At 43.0% G+C, this 22597-nt stretch overlaps 1 pseudogene; it reads left to right on the top strand.

Annotated features, from left to right (window-relative positions):
- The first annotated feature begins 18695 nt into the window (after positions 1 to 18695).
- On the top strand, positions 18696 to 18813 carry LOC124726676 (annotated as a pseudogene).
- Positions 18814 to 22597: the final 3784 nt, after the last annotated feature.

Genomic DNA, 22597 nt, shown 5'->3' with positions numbered 1-22597 from the left:
AAAAAAGACCGTTCCTTAGAATTCGTTCATCGCTCGTTCCGTGCATCTTGATGAACCGTTCCTTTGGACCCATTAGTTCGCGGACGACACATCGCTACACAGTAGCCATCTCTCCCATATACTAGTCTGCAGTTCGCTCTTATCAATCTCCGTCCCCCACAACTTTTCTCTCCATGCTGGCAGAGTTTATTTAAATTCTCTTCTTTCCCAACAGCCACCGTCACTGTTATTTCAATCTTCTCCTCTTTCTTTATGTATTCCACTTCTATAACGTTAACATATATTCAGATGTGCTAAACTAATATGTAATTCTTAATACTCTCCGCTATTATCATCATTATTATTATTAGTGCGAACTATTGTTTTCATTATTATTACTATTGTCAATCATTATTACCGTTATTGATGTCAAGTATATTATTATTATTATTATTATTTCTTTCTTTTCTCAGACGTTATATCTGGTTAAAAATGGAAAGTGACGCGGACTTTGATCAAGCGTGACTTCATTTAACTGTGCGGTATATGTTGTATTTAATTTAGGAACTTTCGGGTAATTGAACATGTATCAATAATTACAGATTTCTGTAGTTGTATATATACGTTTGGATGTAGCTGTATTGCGTTGATGTACTGGTGGATGTTGTGTGGTATGACCCCTGTAGTTGATAGTATCGTTGGCATAATGTCAACTTTATCCTGATGCCACATGTCCTTGACTTCCTCAGCCAGTTGGATGTAATTTTCAATTTTTTCTCCTGTTATCTTCTGTATATTTTTTGTATTGGGTGTGGATATTTCGATTAGTTGTAATATTATTATTATTCCTCTGAACGTTTTTGTAATATTTTTGGTGTGTGTTTTTCCTGGTCAGATGTAAGATAGGGCCTTAAGGTCCTAAGTTGGTCAGGCTAAATCAGCAATAAACATATGAGTGAACATACTGTGAGTTGGCACCAGTCAGTATGAAACAAGCAATAAGCACGAGTAAAAAGAAGGAGAAAGAAGTTCAGTTTGCAGATGAGGATTTTAACCAACAATGAACACATAGTGTGTAGTGGGGCGATCACACTGTTGTAGAAATAATTCAAAAGCCAAGATCGCTTAAATAATGTTTACTGGATAACCGGTTTCAACACACTAAAGGTGCCATCATCGGATCTGTGAAGATATAACATGACAGGTTTCAGGGAGGGCTTACATGAGTTACACTATGTACATTACTATTAGTACAGGACCACATACCTGAATGTTCAAATGGTTCAAATGGCTCTGAGCAGTATGGGACTCAGCTTCTAGAACTTAGAACTAGTTAAACTTAACTAACCTAAGGACATCGCACACATTCATGCCCGAGGCAGGATTCGAACCTGCGACCGTAGCGGTCTCGCGGTTCCAGACTGCAGCGCCTAGAACCGCACGGCCACTTCGGCCGGCCGTAGCTTAACATTTATAACCCATTTGGATATAACGATACATGGCGCAGACCAGCTGATATAAAATCATTGTCACAAAAAAATAAAAAAACAACTGCTCTCATGGTCATTCTTTTCCATCAGATTTGTAAAACCAAAGCCACAAGAAAAAACTATTTAGTATATGACCGCTGCTCGACTAACAACGGTCGGTATCACACTGCCCTATTCTGCGCCGGTTTACCTGCAGCGATTCTAGTGCTTCACAACCGGCCACTAGATAGCGCTGACCCAGCAGTGCACACTTAGTCCCATGGTATACCTCTCATTACTACTACAATACAACTTTACTATTGTGGTGGTGGTGGTGTGTTGGGGCTTATGGGCGCTCAACATCGAGGTCATCAGCGCCCTGACACACATTAAAAGGAACGAATGTGGACAGACCTAAGAAAACTAAAGCACACACTCAAAGAAAGCAGGAAAATAAGGAAAATGCTACGTAAGAAAGTAAAACTTAAGGAAAGGGGAAACATAGCAACAAGAATGTCACAGGAAATTGTTATTACTACTAATCAAATACCCATATAAAGAACACTTTCGCATACACTTACTGTACATACTATGTATGCTATAAGGACTATAAAGTATGTCAATTACAGAGTAAAACCATCTGAAGCAAAGCCATTATCCATATTAGCACCATACAAAACTAGATATTATCATTTACCATTGTTCATATATGGAAGTCAAGAATTTACACATAGTAAGCTGTTCATAACATGACTTATCACGAGGGCTATAATGTCATCTGCATACCTCTTATGATAGACTGTTTTCTCTCTTAGCGCTATATTATCCCTGTATAACTTACTGTCCAGGTTGTTTATAAATATATCTGTGGCACTCGAACCATAAAATTACTGATGTACAACAAGGTATAAAAATCTTGCATAAAGCACCTAAAGGAAGAAAACTCAACGTTTTGGAAAACATCGAAATTTACAAAAACAGAAAGAGGTTTCCAAGCAAATTGTTGAACGACCAATTGGAATCGGCGGACCATAATTGACATATTTGATGCGGTGCTCTAGATATCCTGCGCGGCCTATTCACAAACTATGTTCGGTGTTGTGTATTTGTTATGCTCGGAAAACCACCTATAGAGTACTGCTAATGTCATTTATTGGTCACGTTTTTTGTAGGGCGTGGCTTGCCATGTTATGGTAAATGCTCGTTATGAGGTCTGACATGCAGTTGGTCAGCCTCGCCAGTAAATGTTTGCTTGATGATTACCATTGCCCGCCAAATGTGGCAACATCACGTTTCTATATTCTGCAGATATATTTGTGTATGACCGTCCAGAATGGGGTTTTCTTGGTATCGTAGAGATATGTTTTCCATTGCTCCCCATTCGGTGAGTTGAATGGATGGAACGAGTACCATGCCGATGGGAGCGCATGTGGAGTGGCTGTGCATCTTGGTGCACATGTCTGTGTTTTTCCCCCCTGTTCCCGTGCCCCCTCGGTTTGTTTCTCCCCTGGCCTTCCTTAATTTTATGTACCTATGCAGGTTTTCATAGTTGGTCCGTACTACGTTCATAATGAGTGTATAGACGGTGAGAGCCTTTTATAGCACGTCAATACTTTTTTTTAGCGTTTACAATACCTAAGATCATACTGCCCAGACAGGTAAAGCCCAGCATATAGGATTTAATCACTCGTCACATTGTATCTAAGTCATGTTATGAACAGCTTACTATGTGTAAATTCCTGACTTCCATATATGAACAGTAGTAAATGATCATATCTAGTTTTGTATGGTGCTAATATGGATAATGCCTTTACTTCAGACGCTTTTACTCTGTAATTGACGTACTTTATAGTATGTACAGTATGCATAGCATGTATAGTATGTACAGTAAGTGTATACGAAAGTGTTCTTTGTATGGGTATTTGATTAGCAGTAATAGTAAAGTTGTACTGTAGTAGTAATCAGTGGTATACTATGGGACTGTGTGTGCACTGCTGGGACAGCGCTACCTAGTGGCCGGTTGTGAAGCACTAGAATCGCAGCAGGTAAACTAGTGCAGAATAGGGCAGTGTGTTGCCGACCGTTGTTAGTCGAGGAGTAGTTATGTACCAAATAGTTTTATCTAGTGACTTCGGTTTTACATATCTGATGGAAAAGAATGACCATGAGAGCAGTTGTTTTTTATTTTTTTGTGACAGTGATTTTATATCAGCTGCTCTGCGTCATGTATCGTTATATCCAAATGGTTTATAAATGTTAAGCTACATTCAGGTGTGTGGTACTAGTAATGTATATAGTGTAACACATGTAAGCCCTCCCTGAAACCTGTCATGTTATATCTCCACAGATCCGATGATGGCACCTTTAGTGTGTTGAAACCGGTTATCCAGTAAACAGTACTTAAGCGATCTTGGCTTTTGAATTATTTCTAAGATTTTAACTAAATTCCTAAAATAATAACATGAGAGTTTGTATATCATGCTACACATATTGGTCTATGTTAGCCAGGTGGTACATGGCCATTGCCTGATCCATAAATGTGTAGAAGACATGTCTAGAATTACATAAAGTTGCATGGTGTCCCAAAAGGTACTTAACGACTTCAGTGTCACATAACTCGACCTATAATTAACTTAGAAGAGTAAAGTTTGCTTGATAGACCAAAAACTTATGCAATGTATTCCAGACTCGCATTCGGGAGGACGACGGTTCAATCCCGCGTCCGGCCATCCCGATTTAGGTTTTCCGTGATTTCCCTAAATCGCTCCAGGCAAATGCCAGGATGGTTCCTTTCAAAGGGCACGGCCGACTTCCTTCCCCGTCCTTCCCTAATCCGATGAGACTGATGACCTCGCTGTCTGGTCTCCTTCCCCGAAACAACCAACCAACCAATGTATTCCAAATATGTTTTGCCTTACCAGATGACAAGAGCACTGTAAGCGAGAAAAACTTATTTCTTTGTTGTTGCAGAGCGGTAAGAGCACTATGCATGACCTGAGGAATGGAGTCCACTCACGAAAAAGCATAGCATGTGGCTTGGCTTATTCAAACGAATTCAGATACTCAAGTTCATATAATTTCAGAACACAATAAGTGAAACCATCAAGCTCTTAGCCATCCATGAATAAATACTGCAGGGACTTCATGGAAACAGGGAGCATGGACAACTTAGGCAGGCCAAAGAAAAGTGACAAAGGTAAAGAGAGAATTCACAGGTTTTCCAGCGTTCACCACAGAATTTTGTCTGCAAGGCATCAAAAGAAAAGTGAATCTCTTGTACGACATTGTACCGGATACTCCAAAAGTGTCTTCATCTGTTCCTGTAGAAACTCCAGTTGTGGTGTCGCCTGAAGGCAAGGTGCTGAAGCAATATTGGTACCTCACAATGTGACCACAAGAGAAGATAATCGCTGGAAGCTGCCTTATGAATGAATGACACCAGTGTTGACACACTCAGAAATGTATCGCTAAGCTGTCACAACTACTCTTTTACTTATGACTGAGCACAGTAACACTTGCCACATTACACGTCCACTGACTAAGACAACTATATCGTCTTTTAATAGGCCAACTGTTTGATCAGTGTACTAGTCAGAACTCTATGTGAAAGTTGCTGTAAAATGTACTCCACGTGACAGACTTTTATTTTGTCCATATCTAGAATACATTAATGTTTAGAGACAATTATAAGTACTAACGACATCCCTGTGAAAATGGATCATATCTATGTTGTAATAAAGTGAATTAATTTTTTACGTCTTATAGTATCCACTCAATATCCTCATGGAGCAAATTAATTGTACGTTTACAGGAAATCGAAACAGACAACATGCCAAAAATTACTGCAGTTGGTCAGGTCATTATCACACATGCAGATAGGTATGCACAATTCATTTATGCTGCTCCTGTCAACCTGCAGCAATGAAGGAAAAGCCTTTTCTCACCTCTTGCTCTTCTCACCTAGGAAGACAAAACATTTATTCACTACCTTACATATAAAAAAATCTTCTTGATTGGTGCATCAGACGAATTTCACTTTTTTCTCTAATTACAAGTTGTCTAATAAGCTGATAAGCCATAACATTATCACCATCAACCTACTATTGATATAAATAGTGGGACAAAGAGAGAGCGAGTGCATATTGTTAGTGCAGGTTGCCTACATCTGGGCAGGTATGCACTCAGGGGCAAACCTATTGTTCTTCTTTGATTGACAGGTCCTGAACCCATAGTTCTGCTAAAAGGATACTTCCTTTTGATTGACAGGTACTTAACCTATCGTTCCCCCATCCCCCCTCCTCCCACAGGAAACCTCCAACCCACCCCCTCCCCCTCACTGCTACAGATACAATGTAATGTCTGAGTTATTCAAATGGCCCCCCTCGCTCGTATCAGTTTCATTGACTACTTAAACAAATTGAGCAATTAATTAACCCTTCCCCTCTAGTAACTCCACCCCCTCACCCATACCCTTCCCTCTCCCCCATCCCTCCTCTACCTAGAAATTGGCAGCTCTGCAGTGGAGAGGAAGGATCTCACGAAGGGAAATTCAAGAGCACATTGTTTGTTCATAAAAAAAAAAATCAGTTTGCAGGGGTTGGATTTTTCTTGCTCATCATTCTCTGCTGTTTGGATAGATGCAGGCCATGAGAGAAGTAATTACATCCTTTGTGTTCCTTTTTATTCGAGTTGCGCAAGGAATACTGTCATGATACACACATCACATTTAATTACACAGTTAAAAATCGTTCCAGAGTGAAGCATGCACTGCCCGCCATCCACTGTCCAGTGGACTGCACAGGATGCTACCGCACATGCTCCCAGGAGTCAGGATGCACTGGCGGCCACTGCAAAGTGAGGGTGCAGCCGTCAGCTGCTGAACCATGCGCAGGTGTCAATTCATGTCCTGCAAGGATGAGGCGGTGGCATCCCTTTCATACATGACACCTGAGAAATACCTGCCGAAATACGTGTTCACCTAGGCACTGTTGCTGGCGTGATGACACATAGCTGAGAGAGATGTTTGCATAGTGGATCACCCCCGCAAGCACTCTCGCAGGTGCAGCAAAAAGGTTCTCAATGTTATACTGATGTCACGTGTATGTAAATAAGAGCCAAGTCTACCTTTCGGAAATAGTAAAGTGTTGAAGAAATAGGTAACAGTCGCTTTTGCAGCAGCTTTCGTGATGTCTCAGCTTGTCTGCACGGAAATTTTTGCCCTAACAGGACCTGTTTACGAAAATAGCTCAGAATAACAACGAACACATTATTCCTGATGGTACTAACGAGACATCACGTGTTCCCTTCCTGGAAATCGTGACGTCCTGCTTTCAACGTACGTCTCAGAAACGGTATATGTTCTCACTGCTAAAAGCCATTATCATGTCTGCACACGCTCGTGAAAACACCGTTAATCATAAAAGCATTCTTGATTTTTGGAAAGCGAGCTCTGTCTAAGCACAGACGAGAAAATCGGAACAATTACGCAAACAGAATATGAACCACTGTCCAACAGAAGAGAAAAATTGCTGGAACTTTCGGTGTCCTACAGCTACTGGTCTGGAGATGTCATAATGCCACAGTGGCGGATGAGTGACTGATCCCCGCCAGAGATGGATGGTCTGCGTCAACTTGTCTTTGAACACTTGCTTTCTCAGAACTTTTCATAGATACCTTGCCTCTATCTTGTTCGAATCAGTTTGTAGAGGCTCCTATGCCCCAGCACGAAGGACATCTTGTGAATGAATGGAGCATTGTGATTGGATCTTACTGAATTTACCCTCCAAATTACTGATGCTTCCCATGTGGAAACACAGTCTGCATTTTTTTCTGCAGATGAGACTTTCAGCGGCACAAAACTATTTTGTACAGATCGCCGTATTGCACTGACAGTTAAACCCCACAAAAATAGTCTACAGATGGCCAAATACGTCCATATACTCACTGTGCCACTGTGCAGCGCCAACAGAGGAATCTGCTCCTGTAAACGCAGCCCATAACAGCAGCTGCGGAAGCGAATGTCAGTCAGAGAGAGGCCACTCGGCCATGGACGACCCCCGCACCCCAGAAACTTGAAAGATAGCAGTTTGAATGCTATCAATACTCCCAATGCAAACACTCATTGTATTGAATCTTCTGAAATTTCCGCAGAATATACGTGTGACACACGTGGTCCCGAAAGCAACTGGTTATTAGTTCACCATTTGCCCACCCAGGGGGAGCCCCAAGCTAAATTGTCATAAGCCGGGAGCTTTCTTGGCCTCCTGAACTGGTGTACAAAGGACGGGCAAGCCCCATCTCGGAACAAAGGCGTCTGCTGAGATGCTGTTTCTGGCTCTGACCTGCTTGCTTGCTGTTACACTTTCTACAGCCATCTCCAGACTCACAGGAATATTGGGAACCAGACACATATTTATCAGTGTAACTACAATTGAATATTAGGAATCCTGTGCAGTCTGACACCGAGCAATGTACCGGATATGTCTCCACTTTATAACCATGGTCCTGGAATTTTCCACATAAAAAAATCTTTCATTCCCCTTAGGACTATCGATGTGCTGAATATATACCTCCCTCACGATAGGAAATGCAGTAGCTACCACCAGACACTCGCACATACACCGCAAAGGCTGGATCGGTTCCCCACGGCACAAAGGCGTCACTGTTTCTCCAGACTCTGAGAATACGAGAACACATGTATTTTCAGATGGTTTGCCAGAATATTATACCATGTACGTGATACTTCTCGATACCAAGCACATAGCAGTATGCTACCGATCACTTGCACAACATAATTCCAAAGATATAGACTGGAAATAATTTCAAACCCGAAACTTAAGCGAAATGGAGTGTGCTGTAAACCACTGAGTAACTAGAAACTTATCCCGCCTGCGAAGATCTTTATGTGAAAACTCGAAAAAAATAGAGGAAACCGATATTTCTACTCGAAAATACTGATGTCGGTGATGCAACAGAGTCCAAGTTATCCCTATAATTTACAAAGTCAACTAAGGTGTTTCCCATGTCTAGAGAACTGGCAGTCATGTCTTCCACACGTCTTTCACTTGCTAGATGCATACACCACAGTCGATGTTATCCCAACTAAATAACGGCGTGAATTGTATAGCAGCAGTCAACTGCACAATTGACGTGGGAGGGAATAATGTTCCAGCACAAACACACTTCCATATTGAATCTTCTCAAATTTCCATGTGATCATGAAAGCTATCCATCTCATACTAATTGTTAGTTCGCTATTTGGCCATCTAGAGGACGACACGTTAAGTCAGCTACATTCCTGCACCCCAACAGGCCTCTCCATTCAGACAGCCCGTAGCGTTAGCTAGAAATGTGAATCATTCCCGCCACAGGCCACTGGGACAGACAAACTGAACCCAGGGAACTGGCCACATTTATATTTTATCACTGTACTTACAGTTACATATTAGGATCGCGGTCTCAATTGGACGACATTCGAAAATGAGCAAAGTATCAGAAATACACCCTGCTGACAGCTGTGGCTCTGGAAATAGAAATATCTGTACCATTCTTATGACTTGCCATACTTTCCCCTTTGCTATCACAGTATCCATAACTTCCTTACGACTGGACATAATCATTCCCTTTGCCCATGTTGGAACCCACACACATACCTTATAAGCCTGATGCTCAGGGCAAACCTATCACGCATCCCCTACTACTAAGTATAATACTCCACCAATAACTGATTGCTGGCGATACGAAATAATACTGACCAAAAATCAGCGATGGGTGGACATGTCTCATAAGTTTTTGTTGCGAGTGGTACCACTGTTTCTTAGAAAGAGAGACGTAATCGTCTTTCAAACCACCAGATGTTAAAAAAATTACTATCAAAAGCAGTCTTGGTTCTACAGGTGCACACTAGTACTCATGTTAAAACCTATACTGACTTTTTATAAATCGAGGCATGGCATTACCTCGGAATGAAGTGGTTTTTCCACACAAATACCGCGACACTGAATATAGATGGTGATCGCCAGAGTGTATATTATCAGACCAACAGTGCTGTTACATGTCGCCTACTGTGCAATCTCGTAATAAAATTACCGAATTTAGAAAGTGATTCGGCTAAGGAACATGGTATGGAACCAGTATTTGCAAGTCCATTATGCCGCCACTAGATACATCTCCAGTATTTGTAATGCATTCTGTCTCAATGCCATGTCACAGGTTCAGTCATATATCACATGGGCTGCAGTAGATTGTTGATTGAGAAGGATTACAAACAGTAGACGGTGTGCTGACTGAGGTCGTAAGAAATGTACCCTAACTTTTCACATCTCTAGTGCCACACTTCTGGTAGAAATGATGTCTGTGATTTGGAATCAAGTCTTTCCATTCAACCACATACTTGCGTTGTATCTGATGTAGAAGTCCTTTAATGATTACAGACACTAGTGAATTATATTTCAGGCACTCTCATATCTCGAAGCCAGTGACCTTTTTCGAACCTATCTGCTACAATAAAAAAATAGATAGTCCCTATGCCTCTTGCAACTGCCGCCATTTCTGCAGCTTTGTGCATGTGATCGTTCCAATTTAAGTCGGAACTGAGTAGATGTCAGAGAAATCTATATCTACCACCTTCTACAATCCATGTAGAAACAAGCTAAGCCGAGTTAGTGTGACATGACTGTGTTTTGACCATTTGATGGAAACGGGAACATTTTGTCATTGCTCTGCCAACTGTGCACAATGTGTAAGGTCAGCGGCAAACGAAGCCTGCTCCTGCAACACTAGGTAGTATTAAAGACAGTACGGGAACTGGGAGAAGGACGAGGATTTTGTAACTGCATTGTGGTGCTTCTCCAAACTACATACAGATACTGCAGTCCGAAGCAGATTTGTGTTCCTCAGAGTCCATTCACGCTGATCACCCCAACATTCTATCTTCGTTATTCTGTAGCACCCAACAGAGAAAACTATGAACTATGAAAGCTGCACTGACTTCACCAGATAGAGAACTCGATAAGATTTTTACTGCATCTCTCTCCTCCCATATATCGAAAACAAATTAGTATGGATGCCTGCACCAAACGCATGTAGCGATCCTATTAAATATACAGGTATTGATCCATTGCACAGACCAGTTTACAGTTTCATCACCTGTACTGCAGGAGAATGACCATATCCCACATACTATACTGTAAGTCGCAAGAGACACTCCCTGTGACCCTGTGTCTTTGTTTAAAAAATTGCTTTTTTCCTACTGTAACATCCTTTTTGTACTGTCGTATATTTTGTTTATCTGCCACATTCTGATCCATTGCCTCTCGCAGAAAACTAGACATCGCATGGTGTAAATCATGTTGTGGTTGCTGGTATCATAACATACCACACATACTGGATGATTTTAAATAAAAAACGGTTACAACATAAGTGAACTGGAAGAGTTTGGCGGCATTGTGGAGCGTTTCCAAAGTGCTGTCCAAAGGTGAATGTAGAGACATTTAAACTCATCTGTCACTGTGACAGAATAGATGATGGCTCTGCATTCTGTTTCGACTGATTCCTCATATTGCAGTCATGTAAGTGGTCTCGTGAATGAATGTCACCATAGCTTTATAAGTTATTCCCTCATCACCGCAGTGCTAGGAAGGTACTCCATTTCTGTTCTGGACTTTAATTAGTACATCATCGTTTGAACCATAATTTATGGGACCATGAGATTAATTTTCTGTTACTTCTAATGTTTCCACATTTTCTAATAGAACGTCGACATCATTCAAAGAAATGTCCAAGCAATTAACTAATAAATAACACACATCTAGGTCCTAAGGAGAGGTAAGTGATTTCAAATGGCTCTGAGCACTATGTGACTTAACTTCTAAGGCCATCAGTCGCCTAGAACTTAGAACTAATTCAACCTAACTAACCTAAGGACATCACACACATTCATGCCCGAGGCAGGATTCGAACCTGCGACTGTAGCGGTCGCCCGGTTCCAGACTGTAGCGCCTAGAACTGCACGGCCACTCCGGCCGTGCGAAGTGATTTCGATAGCACACGTTATTCATATTTCAGAAGAGAAATGTTAATTGGATTCCACTTTACTTTGAAACCCTGGAACTAGCACAAAGATAGATGGCTATAAGCAAGCATGTGCAAAGAAATTACAAAGCAAATTAATTAAGTTAAATCTTCATTGTCAACATTTGCCAATATCATAAAGGCAACTGCTAATTATTATGGATATTAAATGAGCTCCAAATTCGAGTGAACAGGAACTGTGACAATTTATTGTTTCAGAGAAGCTATCAACAGAAACTGAAATTCGCTTTACAAATTATTATCGCACTGTGCCATCCCATCTGTTTACCAGTGTGCTGTCAAACAAGGATATGTGACCACTGTGTTGCACTTGCACTGTTTGCTACAAACAACAGAAAACTTACCATGGGCATATTTTTAGATTTGTCAAAGATATTTGACACCACAAATCATGATAAATTGCTATGCAAGCTAGAAAATCTAGGCACCAGAGGAAGAGCTAACAACTGGCTCAGCTCTTATCTTAAGGACAGGGAACGATATGTGGAAATACATCAGGAAAGGGATAATGTCATTAGGAAATATAATTCCAAACTACTGACTGTTAAATATGGTACGCCACAAGGTTCAATAATGGGACCTGTTCTGTTCTTACTCTATGTAAATGACCTTAACATAAGCAATGCCAGCAGCCAAATATCTCAATTTGTTGATGATACAAACGTTTTAATTACAGGAAACTCAGAAGAAAGACTTGTCAAAAACATAAGAGAAGCCACTGACAGGCTAACATGTTACTTTGATAAAAATGACTTAATAATAAACACTGGAAAAACTGTAGCTATGGATATAAACATAGCACAAACCAAAAATTTGATATCACCCAATCTAGAGCTATATGGAGAGACAATTACAAAAACAGCCTGTACCAAATTTCTCGGACTTCATCCACAACAAAACTTGAAATGGAAAGCACATATTGAGCAAATGAACAAAAAATTAAGTACTTCTTGTTTTGTGTTGTGTACATTTAAAAACTGTACCCGTTACAACACTCTTGAATATGTATCTTATGCAGTTGTACAATCTCACCTCTGGTATGGGATTATGTTCTGCAGAATTTCTTGAGATGCTACCAAAACCTTCAAAATTTTAAAAATAATTATAAGAATAATGGGAGGGGTAGAGGATCGCAAATCATGTAGACCATTGTTTAAAAAAAGTAAGATCCTGCCTCTTCCTTGTATTTACATACTTGAAAACATAATATATTTAAAACAAAACTTACACACAAAAAGAGCACTCATCACTCAAAGTCACACAATACACAGCCATGATACAAAACAAAAACTAGGTGTCCATGTTCAAAGTGCCAACACAAAGATACTTCAAAACAGTCTTATCCATCCTAGTGTCAAACTATACAATGCATTAGTAGATACCATTTAACACATACAGAACAGTGGTCACTTCAAATCTAAAGTGAAGTTATACTTGGCTGATCACTGCTTTTACACAGTATGTGAATACACTCCTGGAAATTGAAATAAGAACACCGTGAATTCATTGTCCCAGGAAGGGGAAACTTTATTGACACATTCCTGGGGTCAGATACATCACATGATCACACTGACAGAACAACAGGCAACAGAGCATGCACAATGTCGGCACTAGTACAGTGTATATCCACCTTTCGCAGCAATGCAGGCTGCTATTCTCCCATGGAGACGATTGTAGAGATGCTGGATGTAGTCCTGTGGAACGGCTTGCCATGCCATTTCCACCTGGTGCCTCAGTTGGACCAGCGTTCGTGCTGGACGTGCAGATCGCGAGAGACGACGCTTCATCCAGTCCCAAACATGCTCAATGGGGGACAGATCCGGAGATCTTGCTGGCCAGGGTAGTTGACTTACACCTTCTAGAGCACGTTGGGTGGCACGGGATACATGCGGACGTGCATTGTCCTGTTGGAACAGCAAGTTCCCTTGCCGGTCTAGGAATGTTAGAACGATGGGTTCGATGACGGTTTGGATGTACTGTGCACTATTCAGTGTCCCCTCGACGATCACCAGTGGTGTACGGCCAGTGTAGGATATCGCTCCCCACACCATGATGCCGGGTGTTGGCCCTGTGTGCCTCGGTCGTATGCAGTCCTGATTGTGGCGCTCACCTGCACGGCGCCAAACACGCAGTGTCCCTAATTTGCTGGGAAGTGGCGGTGCGGTCCCCTACGGCACTGCGTAGGATCCTACGGTCTTGGCGTGCATCCGTGCATCGCTGCGGTCCGGTCCCAGGTCGACTGGCACGTGCACCTTCCGCCGACCACTGGCGACAACATCGATGTACTGTGGAGACCTCACGCCCCACGTGTTGAGCAATTCGGCGGTACGTCCACCCGGCCTCCCGCATGCCCACTATACGCCCTCGCTCAAAGTCCGTCAACTGCACATACGGTTCACGTCCACGCTGTCGCGGCATGCTACCAGTGTTAAAGACTGCGATGGAGCTCCGTATGCCACGGCAAACTGGCTGACACTGACGGCAGCGGTGCACAAATACTGCGCAGCTAGCGCCATTCAACAGCCAACACCGCGGTTCCTGGTGTGTCCGCTGTGCCGTGCGTGTGATCATTGCTTGTACAGCCCTCTCGCAGTGTCCGGAGCAAGTATGGTGGGTCTGACACACCGGTGTCAATGTGTTCTTTTTTCCATTTCCAGGGGTGTATCTACAAAAATAAATTTTTCTACGCACATCAAAATAGGTTTTGTATCACACCAGTTCCCAGAACTCCTGAAGATAGACGTTGACTATGGATACTGTGTCACAGAGACAGTCCCTTCAACCAGAGATTTCACTAAACCCACCAAAAGATGTAAACAACCATGCATGAGCAGCACCTATTAGACAGAGGGGATCCGACAGCCGATCAGTTCCAGTCACTCCACCAGGAGGAAGGTACATGGCTCATGTTGCTTGTAGATCACCCATGTCTAGACAGTCAACACTGTGGTTCGATCATGTCCACATTGTTACTTTGTGCCAGGAAGCGCTCTCAACAAGGGAAGCGTCCAGGTGTCTCGGAGTGAACCAAAGCGATGTTGTTCGGACATGGAGGAGATACAGAGAGAGAGAGGAACTGCTGATGGCATGCCTCACTCAGGCCGTCCAAGCGCTACTACTGCAGTGGATGACCGCTACCTGCGGATTATGGCTTGGAGGAACCCTGACAGCAACGGCACCATGTTGAATAATGCTTTTCGTGCAGCCTTAGGACATCCTGTTATGACAAACCGTGAACAATAGGCTGCATGATGCACAACTTCACTCCCGACGTCCATGGCGTGGCCCATCTTTGCAACCACGACACCATGCCACCACGCAGCGCAGTACAGATGGGCCCAGCAACATCCCCAATGGACTGCTCAGGATTGGCATCACGTTCTCTTCACTGATGAGTGTCGCATATGCCTTCAACCAGGCAACCATCGGTCACGTGTTTGGAAGCAACCTGGTCAGGCTGAAAGCCTCAGACACACTGTCCAGCGAGTGCAGCAAGGAGGAGGTTCCCTGCTGTTTCGGGGTGGCATTATGTGAGACCGATATACGCCGCTGGTGGTCGTGGAAGGCGCGATAATGGCTGTATGATACGTGCATACCATCCTCTGACTGATAGCGCAAGCATATCGGCAGCATATTGGCGAGGGATTCGTCTTCATGGACGACAATTCACGCCCCCATCGTGCACATCTTGTGAATGACTTTCTTCAGGATAACGACATCGCTCGACTAGAGTGGCCATCATGTTCTCCTGACATGAATCCTATCGAACATGCCTGGGATAGATTGAAAAGGGCTGTTTATGGATGACGTGACCCACCAACCACACTGAGGATCTACTCCGAATCGCCATTGAGGACTGTGACAATCTGGACCAACAGTGCCTTGATGAACTTGTGGATAGTATGCCACGACGAATACAGGCATGCATCAATGCAAGAGGATGTGCTGCTGGGTATTAGAGGTACCAGTGTGTACAGCAATCTGGACCACCAACTCTGAATTTCTCGCTGTGTGGTGGTACAACATGGAATGTGTGGTTTTCATAAGCAATAAAAAGGGTGGAAATGATATTTATGTTGACTTCTATTCCAGTTTTCTGTACAGGTTCTGGAACTCTTGGAACTGAGGTGATGCAAAACTTTTTTGTATATTAATCCATTGTAGTCTCATACAGGAGAACATTTGTATATTATCTCTCTTCATATAGCATATTTTGTATATTAACCCATTGTAGTCTCATGCAGGAGAACATTTGTATATTATCTCTCTTCATATAGCATAACAACATTTATTTAAGTATTCACTATTAACTGATGTATTAATGTGCATTATTATGCACAGAGGTATAATTATATAGAACATTGTTAATATTGACACAAAAATCCAAAGATCTCTTCCATGTTGTGCAACTGTAGACGAAATGGATCAATAAATGAATCAATACAGCTACGGCACGGTTGTCCACTTCTCCAGCTTTGAATTTGGCAATTTTCAACCTTAAAAAAATACACACAGTGTGTCTTAGCAATTCAGCACCAGAAGAGGACACCAAAGCAACAAATACAGAACAGGCACAACACTTGCTTGCACTAGCTGTTTTCACGATAACAGGCTAACAAATCCAGTGCAAGGTCAGTAGTAGTATAGTGGGGTTTCTAGCGCAATTTTGATATCAAATTGATATGCAAATTAATTAAACTGATCAATTAATCACCTCTGCCCCATACACCTCCACCCATCCCCACCATCCATCATGCCAACCCCCGCCCACAGATGATGTCATGTGTTTTTCTCAGCTGCACGTGTATCCCAGCCCCCTCCTCCCCTACCCCCTCCTGTAACAAACCCTACTGGCGGCAATTTAGAATTTCGGCGGGAATTTCCTTGTCTCAGGGTTCCGATGACATCCCACCCTACCCCCCAACCAAGAATCGACACGAAATTAAAAATGGCTGTGCTGTTTCTGTGACTCGAACCCCGATTCTGCTGGATGGAAAGCCTAAGTGCACCCCCTAACACATGGAAACTGTCCAGATGTGGGAGAGGAAGGTTACGTTAGGGTACTTTACTTATATATCGATCTTAATTAAGTAATTATTCACAAAGATTGAGCCTAATTACACAATTATATGCATAGCGCTACACAAGGACGGCATAAAAGCACAATACAGCTAAAAAACTGACGATACCATACATATGGTGTTGTCTTGCTGGGAAAAAATTTCGCAATACCGCTCGTAACTAGCGACAGACACACTCATACTTTACCCTACACCTACAAGCTGGCGGGAAAGAGGCAGGGGTGTAAGGTACTATCTTTATTCATTTTGGTGGGAAATATGTTCAACTGACGAGATGCTGGTGTTGGACAGAGAGGAGTTAAAAAGTGCATTACCTGTAAGCATACAGTATCTATCACTGTTTGACCTTAGAGTTCACTATAGATGCCTGTTCAAAAACAATCCTGCAGCCCGGGTAATCGAGGCCAATACACGCTACCACAACTGATGGGAAAAAATGGGGTACAAATCTAATTACACTTCGAAATTGTCGTAGAAAAACCAGCACTCGTAATGAATGGGTCATAATGCAGCACATGTACTGGGGGAAAACCATCGTCCTAAAAGACTGCAGAGTGCAGAGGGGGTGGTAGTTGAACGTGCGTTCTACCTGATGTACAACCACAAACTGTCATAAACCAAGGCTTCTCACTTTCCCTCACGCCTCCCCCTCCTCAGCTCTATGATGCTCCGCCGAGCGTCCCGCGCCCCCACTACCACCCTCTAAGGTCGCTGCCCGCAATCGGCTTTCCACCATCTGGCTGCCACCTTAAGACGACGCTCCTAAGCCTGCACAATGGCGTGTACAGTCAACTAAACAATAGGAGATAAAAGGACGGCCACCTCAAGCTGCCTCAAGTGCAACTTGTTGGCCTAAAATACAGCGACACAGCCCCACAACACCGGAACAGTAATCATGTACATGACTGAAAAATGAAGGACAATGCTTTTCGAAACGGAGCACCGAGACACCCGCTACTCTTTCGATGGGAAGATGAGATTAACTGTACAGGTAATCACCTTCGAATAGTTGTTGGAGGCGCTTTACAATACTGCAAACTCTTCCAGTTTCCATATGTTGCGACGTCTTAGACATTTTTGTCAATGAGAAAAATCATGTTGTGTTTTATTTCTACCAGCCTGTGGTGTGTAGCTGTGTAGTTTATGACATGCGATGTTCAGTTTTCGGTGAGAGCCAGAGGATTGAAACTTGTCGATGTCGGTTTAGCAGCAGCTGACACGAGTCTCTAAGTCGTGGTAGAAAAAACAAGGTGTATGGCAGTGTACTCTGATTGGCTGTGTTACAACCGAAAAAAAAACAATGTATTAAACTGCTTATGAAGGAGCAATACAGGAATCCTCTTGTGTGATTGACAGTCTGTTGGATATAGTCGTCCTACAGTACAGGTGATGAAACTTTACTGGTCTGAGGAAGTAACTTCGATCATGAACCACTTGCTCCAATGAACCAGTACCTGTATATTTAGTGGGATCGCCACATATGTATGGGTGATAGATATAAATGCACCCTGAGGGACACACATCTCCTTCGGACTACCTGTATGTAGTTTGGAGATGTGTTGCAAAATCTTCGTCCTTCCTCCATGCCATTTATGACGTGTAGACTTACTAATTTTCCCAACAAGAAACTGCTCGTACTATATCTTCTACTACCTCGTGTTGCAGGGTTTTTGGAGCTGGCCTTACACATAGTACACGGTTGGTGGAGCTATGACACCACATTCCCATTTCCACTGAGTGGTCAAAACGCGTTCCTGTCGCATTAACTCAGCTCATCCTTTTCCCCACAGGATGCAGTATGTCTTAGATATAGCGCTCTCCGACTTCCGTACAGGTTGGACTTAAACTGGGATAATCACATGGACTAAGCTGCAGAGAGGGCAGGGCAGAGACTTAGGAGCAGTTACAAGTTGCAAGGGACTGTCTAAAAACAGCACTGGAATTCTTGGTGTATGGGATCCTTAGCACATAGGTTCAGAACAAAAAAAAAGGTGACTCGTTTCGAGATACGAGAGTGGCACGAATATGATTCACCAATGGCTGTAATCATTAAAAGATGTCTCCACAGGATCCAGCCAACGGCCTTGCCACAGTGGTAACACCGGTTCCCAACAGATCACCGAAGTTAAGCGCTGTCAAGCTAGGCTAGCATTTGGATGGGTGACCATCTGGTATGCTGAGCGCTGTTGGCAAGCAGGGTGCACTCAGCCCTTGTGAGGCAAACTGAGGACTACTAGAATGAGAAGTACCAGCTCCGGTCTAGGAAACTGACATACGGCCGGGAGAGCGGTGTGCTGACCACATGCCCCTCCATATCCACATCCAGTGACGCCTGCGGGCTGAAGATGACACGGCGGCCGGTCGGTACCTTTGGGCCTCCATGGCCTGTTCGGGAGGAGTTCTACAGAATCCAACGCAAATATGTGGTTGAATGGATATACTTGTTTCCAAATTGCGGAAGGCATTTCTGCCTGAAAGCGTAGCTCTATCAGTGACCGTGTGTGCCTGTACACTCAAGACTGCTTTCATGCAGGGTGATGGTAACAAAGGCATTATGGTTGTGTTTTTAATAGTGCGGTCCTTATGCGAAATGTGTGTTGTGGGTTGTAGAACCCCTCTGTGGTCAGTTTCAGGTGACATTTCTAAATAGTGTTCCTCGAAAAGAACATCGTGTTCCTTCTGTGGATTCCCAATTGTCCTATTTGGCGAGTGTAATCTGACTGCTTAAAAAAAATTGACTCTCATGATCAATTTAAGTAATTAGCCTACCAAATTGATATCAATGACATGACGCCTGGTGGGCGGAAGAGATGGCTAGGGCACCACAGAATGATTCTTGACAAGTGTTTCTTTTTTTTCGTTGCCACGATACCTTTTAACGAAATTTCAATCACCCACCTACACAGGGTGAGATAGGCTCTCACGATTTGTTTCTTAAACACTGGTATGATATAGCATCGCATTCGTAAAAGGGGAATACGTTCTCTTGAATTACAGCTTCTTGTTGTCAAACGTTAAATAAGTGTGGTTTTTTTCCAACATGTGTACCAATGGCGTGAAAGATTGTCTGAAATGGCTGTAATACACACGTACATGAGAGTTTATTTGCAGACAATGAACGCAAGAGATGCTCTCAGGTCGTGTAATTTGTTCAACAAGATGGAAGACATTGCTTAATATAGTTTCTTTTCTTTGGACTTTAAATTCTCGCTTTTTCTTTACTCTAATGATGGTTTCGAAATAATGAGGGCATTCTGTGGCGATTGGTGATTCGCGTATCAAAATAGTCAAAGTGGTTTTTTCCTGATTTTACGTAAGGTAGGCATGTCTCTGCTGATCATTTGTGATCGGTGGCAGTACACTTCGCTGGACATTACAAAATGATAATGAGATGCGACTGCAGTCTAACGTAAAAAAAAAAAAAAAAAAAATGGTTCAAATGGCTCTGAGCACTATGGGACTCAACTGCTGAGGTCATTAGTCCCCTAGAACTTAGAACTAGTTAAACCTAACTAACCTAAGGACATCACAAACATCCATGCCCGAGGCAGGATTCGAACCTGCGACCGTAGCGGTCTTGCGGTTCCAGACTGCAGCGCCTTTAACCGCACGGCCACTTCGGCCGGCAACGTAAAAACTATACTGATTTTGCTCACAAAACTAAAAGAAAATGGAATTTACCTTTCATGGAAAGAAGTCATTTATTACGGTCGCAAATGTGTTTTGCCTTTGAAATAGATGCTTGATTATAGATGCGTTGATGTCAAATACAATTGTTCTGTCGCCGAACGGCGGGCTGCTGTGGGCGAGGTGAGAGGGAGGGTTAGGTCTGCTGTGGTGGTCGCCAGACACAATCCCTCTGTCTGGGAGGGCGGGGGGGGGGGGGGGGCGTCGTGTGGGGGCTCCGACGGTATATTTTAGAGCGACAAGTTGCTCTTGAGGCGGTCATTCTTTTATCTCCTATTGTTTAGTTGACTATACACACTACTGTGTTGGTGTAGGAGCTTCACCTTAAGGTGGCGGCCAGATGGTTGAGGGGTGGTGGTGCATGGGGGCCCTGTCACTAAATTTTAGAGGAACAAGTTGCACTTGAGGCGGCCGTCCTTTTATCTCCTATTGTTTAGTCGACTATACACGCTATTATGCAGGTGTAGGAGCCTCGCCTTAAGGTGGCAGCCACATGGTGGAAAGCTGATTGGGGCAGTGGCCTTAGAGGATGGTGGCGGGGGCGTGAGACACTTGGCGGAGCATCAAAGAGAGGGGAGGGCGAGGGGGAGGTGTGAGGGGAAATGAGAAGGCCTTGGTTTGTGATTGTACATCGGGAAGAACACACATTCAGCTACCACCCCCTCTGCACTCTGCAGTCTTTTAGGGCGACGGTTTTCCCCCAGTACATGTGCTGCATATTGACCCATTCATTACGAGTGCTGGTTTTGCATCTGTAGTGAACTCTAACGTCAAACCTGTATGCTTACAGGTAATGCACTTTTTAAACTCCTCTATGTCCAACACTAGCATCTCGTCAGTTGAACGTATTTCCCACCAAAAAGAGTATAGATAGTACCTTACACCCCTGCCTTTTTCCCGCCAGCTTGTAGGTGTAGGGTAAAGTTTGAGTGTGTCTGTCGCTAGTTACGAGTGGTATTGCGAAATTTTTTCCCAGCAGGATAACACCAGTTGTATGGTGTCGCCAGTTTTTGAGCTGTATTGCGCTTTTATGCCGTCCTTGTGTAGCGCTATGCATGTAGTTGTGTAATTACACCCTATCTTCGTAATTAATCACGTAATTCGGATAGATATTTGTGTCAGTTTCCCAACCAAAATAAATCAAGTACACTAACTTAACCTTCCTCTCCCACATCTGGACAGTTTCCATATGTTAGGGGATGCACTTGGACTTTCCACCCAGGAGGATCAGGGTTCGAGTCCCGCAAAGGGCACCGCCATTTTTCATTTCCCACCTCTTCCAAGTTGGGGAGTGGGGTGGGATATCAGCAGATCCCTAGGACAAAGAAATTCCCACGGAAATTCGAAATTCCCGCCAGCAGGCTAGGTGGTTGAGGGGGCTGGGGCACACATAGGTGAGAAAAACACGTGACGTCATCTGAGGAGGATGTGGGGATGGGTGACTAAGTGATCAATTTAATTAATTTGCATATCAATTGAATATCCAATTGCGCTACAAACCCCACTATACTACTGCTATCCTCCACATACTGGGGCACCCAGTTTAAAAGGAAAGTGGAGGGGGGAGGGGGGAGACTGGGGTGAGGAGGCTGATGTGGCGACCTCACCAATCCACTTCACCACAATGAGTGTGCAAACCCATCACTCACTATACAAAACTATCTTTGCTGAATTCAGCATGGTGAAAGTAGTTTACTCTTGTTTCTGTTTTACCTTATGTGAGAACAAATAAATGTTATTTGTTATACAACAAGCAGCTATTTTAGGTGGGAAAAATATGATACACGAGTTTCCATGATACATATAGGCCTAACATAATGCATAATGATTTCCAGTACATAATATTTTACCATAAATAATGTTCTCAGTACCAAGGAGGTTAGAATAAGGGGAGGTGGCACTACCTGTGCTCAGCACAGCCATCAACTGAAGCCAGTGGTAGCATCTTGTAGAGCCCCGAAAGTGAGTTTCTCAGTTAAAGTACTGTGGGACACTTGCCCTCTTAGGTTTCATACATCTAACTAGTAATTAGTTCTGATTACTTTGATGTAGTATAAAGTACCACTGCAATGTGGAATGAATACACACTTGACAACAAATATTACGAGCAAACCAATATGTTTGGCAATAGCTTCACTTTTGTGATGTTACTCCATTTCCCTTTATTCTAATCTCCTAATCCAATACACAATGATTAAAAATATATAATCTTTTGCAGTACCAGAGTTTTGTGACATAATATTATCTTTGATAGTATATGAATGCCTCTAAATCTAGTTTACTCTCTAA

This window comes from Schistocerca piceifrons, chromosome 1 (assembly GCF_021461385.2).
Source record: "Schistocerca piceifrons isolate TAMUIC-IGC-003096 chromosome 1, iqSchPice1.1, whole genome shotgun sequence".
NCBI classification, from domain to species: Eukaryota; Metazoa; Arthropoda; class Insecta; order Orthoptera; family Acrididae; genus Schistocerca; species Schistocerca piceifrons.
The sequence above is the reverse complement of the archived record's forward strand: the minus strand, read 5'-3'. Positions and strand labels throughout refer to the sequence as shown.